The sequence below is a fragment of the Symphalangus syndactylus genome, chromosome 1, assembly GCF_028878055.3.
Source record: "Symphalangus syndactylus isolate Jambi chromosome 1, NHGRI_mSymSyn1-v2.1_pri, whole genome shotgun sequence".
Taxonomy (NCBI): Eukaryota; Metazoa; Chordata; class Mammalia; order Primates; family Hylobatidae; genus Symphalangus; species Symphalangus syndactylus.
The window spans coordinates 94,724,609-94,732,356 of NC_072423.2; positions in this window are offsets into that span (position 1 = coordinate 94,724,609).

Below are 7,748 nucleotides of genomic sequence, written 5' to 3' on the forward strand. Positions count from 1 at the left end.
GGCCAACCTCAACCTGCCAAGGGACAGGGCAGTAAGTGGGTTTTTGGGGGAGGACTGAAGTAACTTTTTTTTTTTTTTTTTTTTTTGAGATGGAGTTGCTCTTTGGCCCAGGCTAGAGTACAGTGGCGTGATCTTGGCTCACTGCAACCTCCACCTCCTGGGTTCAAGCGATTCTCCTGCCTCAGCCTCCTGAGTAGCTGGGATTACGGGCGCCCGCCACCATGCCAAGCTAAGTTTTGTATTTTTAGTAGAGACTTGGTTTTGCTACATTGGTCAGGCTGGTCTCGAACTCCTGACCTCAAGTGATCCGCCTGACCTGGCCTCCCAAAGTGTTGGGATTACAGGCATGAGCCACTGCGCCCAACCAGAGGTAACAATTTTTTTGTATTTTAAATTTTTTGTTTTGTTTTGTTTTGGAGCCAGGGCCTCTCTTTGCCACTGTAAAGCAGTGGCACGATCATGGCTCACTGCAGCCTGCAGCCTTCTGGGCTCAAGGGATCCTCCCACCTCATCTTCTGGAGTAGTTGGGACTATAGGCGCGCGTGTGTGTGTGTGCGCGCGCGCGCGCGTATAGGCGTGTGGGTGTGTGTGTGTGTAGAGATGAGGTCTCACTATGTTGCTCTGGCTGGTCTCGAACTCCTGGGCTGAAGTGATCCTCCCACCTTGGCCTCCCAACATGCTGGGCTTACAGAGGTGAGCCATCACACCCGGCTGATCTTAAGTTTTTATCTGATGGTGTCTGACTTCTCTGTGAAGCAGGGGGCGGGTCTCCTAACCTGAGTGAGGGGCCCAAAGAAGGAGAAGATGGGTTAAAACACCCAAGGCTGATGGGAGGGTCAAGGATTTGAGGCATGGAGAGGGGACAGCCCTGGGGAGCTGGAAACGGGCGTCTGCGGGCCCTGCCTGCCTCTGGGTGCCCCGCTTTGGTAGCAGTGCTTTTGGTTTCTTTTCAGGAACCATCTCTCCTCTGCTGGAACCTGTGCTTTGTGCAGCTGAGCCCCCTCCCTGGGGCTGAGGGGTGGGAGTGGCACACCAGGCTAGCCCATCACAGAGCCACCCACACTCCACCACTGGTTGGTGCAAGGGTGGGGTCCCGAGCCCTGGGACTTCAAGTGGGACCATCGGGAAAGGGTTTTAACAAGATCGCTGGCAAGATGACAGTGGCCATACTGGGGCAGCAGAGCTGGCGGAATGCATGTGGGCCGGGCGCTGTTGGAAGCCACTTATTACCCCAAGGGCCCATCCTGCCTGAGAACAAAGCCAGCACTGGGAGCAGAGCCAAGAGGTCCAGAGACAAGAGCTTCCTGATGCCATCTGGGCACCTGGGGCTGAGCTGGCTCGAGGCCTGTGGACCTTGGACTTCTTAAGTCGCAAGAGCCAATAAACATTCCCCTCCTGTAAGCCAGTTGGGTTTCTGTCACTTGTCACTGAAAGAGCTGTGGTTGGCATAGTCTGTGGACAGGAGGTGGATCTCACTGGCCCAGGGGCAGCTTTCTCTCAAAACAGGTTGGGGGTGGACCCAGGGAAGGTAGACACTTGGGGTCACCAGAGCAGAGGTTGTGCCAAGTGCATGTGAGCAGAGATTGGCAAAAGCACAAGGTTGTGCCAAGTGCCTCTGCCCACCTCCCACTGGCTAGGAGTTTCTGCTGACCTCACAGGCCATGCCCAGCCTTTGCCAAGTGTTAGGATGCAGCCTCCTGAGACAGAGGGCAGGGGCCCAGGGGAGATGGTGTTCCTGGCTGGGCCATGTGGCCTCTGGGTGCCTCCTGGGAGTGGTGAAAGATGGCCTCTGCCCAGTGGGTGCCACTGGACACCGGGAAGGGGCAGCCTGTCAGTGCCCTGTCTGCAGAGCTCTGCTGGGGAACCAATTATTTTCTGTCTTTTTTCTTTTTTTTTTTCTTTTTTTTTTGAGACGGAGTCTCGCTCTGTCGCCCAGGCTGGAGTGCAGTGGCGCGATCTCGGCTCACTGCAAGCTCCGCCTCCTGGGTTCACGCCATTCTCCTGCCTCAGCCTCTCCGAGTAGCTGGGACTACAGGCGCCCGCCACCATGCCCAGCTAATTTTTTTGTATTTTTAGTAGAGACGGGGTTTCACCGTGGTATCGATCTCCTGACCTCGTGATCCGCCCGCCTCGGCCTCCCAAAGTGCTGGGATTACAAGCGTGAGCCACCGCGCCTGGCCTATTTTCTGTCTTTTTTTCTAGCAGTGGGAAGCCTTTAGCCTAGTCTGTCTGAATGTCTTGGTCTGATCTCAGCTGCGCCCGGGGTATAGGTGTGACCAGTATGTGGAACAGGGAGCAGCTTCTGAGGCCAGCATGGCAGCCAATGACAGTGACACTCCCTGCCAGGTAGAGAGCCACTCTCTATAGCCCACCACAGGGTTCTATCAGCAGATGTTTCCTGAGCACCCAACATCATTACTCAGCAGGGAAATGAGATAACAGTCACCCACCCATTAAGAGTCTGACATCCCCAGCTGGGTGCGATGGCTCATGCCTGTAATCCTAGCAGTTTGGGAGGCGGAGGCAGGTGGATCACCTGAGGCCAGGAGTTGGAGACTAGTCTGGCGAACATAGTGAAACCCCATCTTTACTAAAAATACAAAAAATTAGCTGGGCGTGGTGGTGGCTGCCTATAATCCCAGCTACTCGGGAGGCTGAGGCAGGAGAATCACTTGAACCCAGGAGGCGGAGGCTGCAGTGAGCTGAGATTGCACCATCGCACTCCAGCCTGGGCAACAGGAGCAAAACTCCATCTCAAAAAATGAAAGAGTCTGACATCCCCAAGTACTGGAGAGGAAGAGGCTACACAGCACTCATACATGGCTGGTGGAAATGTCAGTAGGTACAACCACTTCGGAAAACCGTTCAGCAGTTTCTTATTAACACACACACTTCCCCTATGACCCAGCAATTCCACTCCTAGGTAGCTACCAAGAGAGATGGCGGCATAGGGCCACTGGAAGACATGTACAAGACTGTAGCCCTGAACTGGGAACAGCTCAAATACCCATCAGCAAGAGCATGAATACGTAAATGGTGCAATGTTGTATGATAGAACAGCAGTAAAAGGAACCACTGTCAATGCAACACTGTGGGTAGATCTTGTAGACCTTACGTGGAGCAAAAGAAGCCAAACAGAAAAGTACATGGGCCAGGTGCAGTGGCTCACACTTGTAGTCCCAGCACTTTGGGAAGCCAAGGTGGGCAGATCACTTGAGCTCAGGAGTTCAAGACCAGCTTAGGTAACATAGTGAGACCCTGTCTCTACAGAAAAATACATTAGCTGGGCATAGTGGGGCCCGCCTATAATCCCAGCTACTTAGGAGGCTGAGGTGGGAGGATGGCTTTAACCCAGGAGGTAGAGGCTGCAGTGAGCTGAGGTTGCTCACTGCACTCCAGCCTAGGCGACAGAGTGAGACCCTGCCTCAAAAATTAATTAGTAAAAATGACAAAGAGTACACACTGATGCAATTCATTTAAGCCAAGCTCAGGAACAGGAAAAGCTAATCAACAGTGATGGAAGTCAGTACATCCATAAGGGGTGGGGATTGGCTGGGGGTCGGGTACAGGGAGCCTTCTGGAAGTGTTCTTCAACTTGACCTGGGTTACGTATAAAACGATTAAGCCGTACACTTAAGATTGGTGCACTTCTTTGATATCTTCATAAAAGTTTTACTTAATCTTTATCTATCTATTGAGACCCTATTGCATGCCAGACACTGTTGTAGGTAGTGGCGATTAAGTGAACAAAATGTTCTTGGAGTTTATTTCTGAAGCGGTGAGACAGACAATAAAGATGAATCATGCCAGGCATGGTGGCTCACGCCTGTAATCCCAGCACTTTGGGAGGGCGAGGCTGGTGGATCACCTGAAGTCAAGAGTTTGAGACCAGTCTGGCCAACATGGTGAAACCTCGTCTGTACTAAAAATACAAAAAATTAGCCAGGTGTGGTGGCAGACGCCTGTAACCCCAGCTACACGGGAGACTGAGGCAGGAGAATCGCTTGAACCCGGGAGGCAGAGGTTGCAGTGAGCCAAGATTGTGCCGTTGGGCTCCAGCCTGGGCAACAAAAGCGAAACTTTGTCTCAAAAAAAAAAAAAAAAAAAAAGATGAATCGCATGTCAGATGGTGATCCATGATGTGGGGAAAATAAATAAAGCAAAACAGGCAATCCAGGGTGAGAAGGGAGGCCTGCATTCTTTTTTTTTTTTTTTTTTTTTAAGAGACGTAGTCTCGCTCTGTCTCCCAGGCTGGAGTGCAGTGGCATGATCTCAGCTCACTGCAATCTCTGCCTCCTGGGTTCAAGTGATTCTCCTGCCTCAGCCTCCCGAGTAGCTGGGATTACAGGTGCCCGCCACCACGCCTGGCTAATTTTTTGTATTTTTAGCAGAGACAAGGTTTCACCATGTTGGCCAGGCTGTTCTCAAACTCCTGACTTTGTGATTTGCCTGCCTCAGCCTCCTAAAGTGCTGGAATTACAGGTGTGAGCCACAACGCCCGGCTTTGGGGGGCCAGCATTCTTAACTGAGTTCGGGGAAGACTCTGGTGACAGTGAGCATGGAGTGGGCGGGCTCACAGCCCTCCGTGGGGAGAGGGCTCCAGGCAGAGGAAACAGCAAGGGCAAAGGCTGGGAGGATTGGATTTAATCTGTCAGTTTCCCCGTGGTCTCCTCTGCTCCCACTGCGTCAGCCACCACCCAGGGCCTGACTCAGGAGCCACCAGCTCTGGACTCAGCCTGCCTTAGCTGAGAGGTGTCCTTGTGGCACTGGCAGCCCCTTGGGTCTGAGAAGCTTGGTGCAAAGGGAGAAGGAAGAAGCATGGGGCACCTACCACACCCCTGCCCTGGGTGCTGCTGGACCTGGGGCCCCAGAGGCCGGGGAAGGAGGCAGAAGGGGAAGGAGAGTTGAATGACTGAGTGAACCTGCTCAACCTCTCCCAGCCTCATCCCTGGCCTGGTCAGGGAGCTGACGTGCTGTGGGATCTGTTGATTTCCCCTTTCCCTCTCTGGGCTTTGCCCTCCACAGCCATGAAATAGGTCTGCGGATGCCTCCCCTGTAGTTGATGGGAGGCAGAAGGCATTGCAGCAGTGCGTTGCTCTGTGCTTGTCAGGTCTGAGGCCACTGTCAGTTTCCCTGCACCCTGAGCCCTCCTCTAGGAGAGATGTCCTTATACCCTCACCTTATGGATGAGGACACTGAGGCTCTAGAAGTGACGTAGTGGCCCAGAGGTAGGCAGGGGTTTGATCTAGGCGTGTGTGTCGTCCAGGATGTGGAGAGGTGGAGTTAACAGCTTAACCCCCAATACACACCTGAGGGCCATCCCTTTCTCTGGCGCAGGGACACTTGGCTCCAGGACATAGACACGACCAAATTCCTACTCAGCTAGGCTATGGGTCCTGAGGCAGGGGACTGGCACCCATGATCTGGACAATCTACCAGTGGCCTGGTCCCTCCCCTCTTTGGTGCAGGGCCTTTGATGAGAGTGGGTCTGGACTTTCTCGGGGGGCTTCTTGTAGCCGGAGAGTGACAGGGCTGTGTGACTGCCACCTCCCATCATCAGAGTGAACTATTTCTATTCTGAAATCCCATTTTTCCTATTGTGTGTTCAAATGTCGTTTTAAAAAGTGGAATAAGGACTAAGATTTTTGCCAGTAATCAGAGAGCTGCAAAGAAAAACAGGATCCCACATGATGCCCATCAGATAAAACTGAAAACCAGATAAAACCTGTTGCTAGTGAGGATGTCAGTGAATGGAATTCTGGCATTTGGTAGGCGTGTAAGTGGGGATGTTTGAAAGGGCATTTTGGCAGTTGTGTGTCCCCTCGCAGGTCCACTCCTGGGTTAAACCTCTCACAAGCAGAGAGATGTGTCCTAGGCATGGTTTGAAGTGGCAGAAAAATCAGTGTCCATCAATGGGGAACTGCCTGGGCAGAAAGCAACAGGGATAGAGCTTAAATGCAGAGTGCTGAGTGAAAAATAGTCAAATAGAGAACAAGAAACAAAAAACACCGACATACACGAGAATCCTTTATACAGCATTTCTGACACTTACTCTGTTACCTTGGACAAGTGACTTTAAGCTGTCTCTACCTCTGTTTTTTTTTTTTTTTTTTTTTTTTGAGACAGTCTCTCTCTCTCTCTCTCTCTCTCTGTTGCCCAGGCTGGAGTGCAGTGGAGCAGTCTTGGCTCACTGCAACCTCCACCTCCCAGGTTCAAGCGATTCTCCTGCCTCAACCTCCTGAGTAGCTGGGACTACAGGTGCATGCCGCCATGCCCGGCTAATTTTTGTGGTTTTAGTAGAGACAGGGTTTAGCCATGTTGGCCAGACTGGTCTCGAATTCCTGACCTCAAGTGATCCGCCAGCCTCGGCCTCCCAAAGTGCTGGGGTTATAGGCGTGAGCCACGGCGCCTGGCCTGTTTTCTTTAATAAATAAATAAAAGAAAGGCAAGGGAATGGCACCCCTCCACCAGGGGTCTGGTCCCTCCCCTTTTTGGTACAGGGCCTTTGATGAGAGTGGGTCTGGACTTATACAGAGGCGTGTGCGTGGAACAGGGTATGGAGAGGTGAAGTTAACAACCTATCCCACCACACCTGAGGCCATTCCTTCCAGGTTGCAGGGATGCTCGGCTCCAGGACATGGATGAGACCGTATAGATACAAATATATATGTATATGTCTCTATATACACAAATATATATATATTTATATGTATATGTGTGTGCCTATATATATGTGTGTGTGTGTATATGTATATATATATATATATATATATATATATTTTTTTTTTTTTTGAGAGATGGGATCTCACTTTGTTGCCCAGGCTGGTCTCAAACTCCTGACCTCAAGTGATCCACCCTCCTCAGCTTCCTAAAGTGCTGGGATTACAGGCATGAGCCACCCCACCTGGCCTCTACCTCTGTTTTCTTTTTTTGAGACGGAGTTTCTCTCTTGTCACCTAGGCTGGAGTGCAGTGGTGCTATCTCGGCTCACCACAACCTCCGCCTCTCGGGTTCAAGCGATTCTCCTGCTTCAGCCTCCCGAGTAGCTGGGATTACAGGCATACGCCACCACACTTGGCTAATTTTGTATTGTTTTTAGTAGAGACAGGGTTTCTTCGTGTTGGTCAGGCTGGTTTCAAACTCCCAACTTCAGGTGATCCTCCTGCCTCGGTTTCCCAAAGTGCTGGGATTACAGGCGTGAGCCACCTCGCCCAGCCTATCTCTGTTTTCTAATCTGTAAAATGGGGATCATAGCACCTCCTTCAGGGACATGTGATGGTTTCATGAGATATGATACGTAAGTTGCTCAGCACAGTGCCTGGCATACAGTAAGCACCCAATAAATGGTGCCTGCTGTTACGGACATTTATGGAAATAAGATCCTGGAAAGCAGATTGGAAGGGCATGTACTAAACAGACAAGGGGGCGTCGTGGCTCAGGGCAGCAGGAGTAGGACTGGGATGCAGGGAAGGGGAGAGTCCATTGAAAAGGGAAGCTTTAGGCTGGGCGTGGTGGCTCACGCCTGTAATCCCAGCACTTTGGGTAGCCGAGGTGGGCGGATCACCTGAGGTCAGGAGTTCCAGACCAGCCTGACCATCATGGAGACACCCCGTCTCTACTAAAAATACAAAATTAGCCGGACATGGTGGCGCATGCCTGTAATCCCAGCTACTCGGGAGGCTGAGGCAGAATTGCTTGAACCTGGGAGGCAGAGGTTGCGGTGAGCCAAGATCGTGCCATTGGACTCC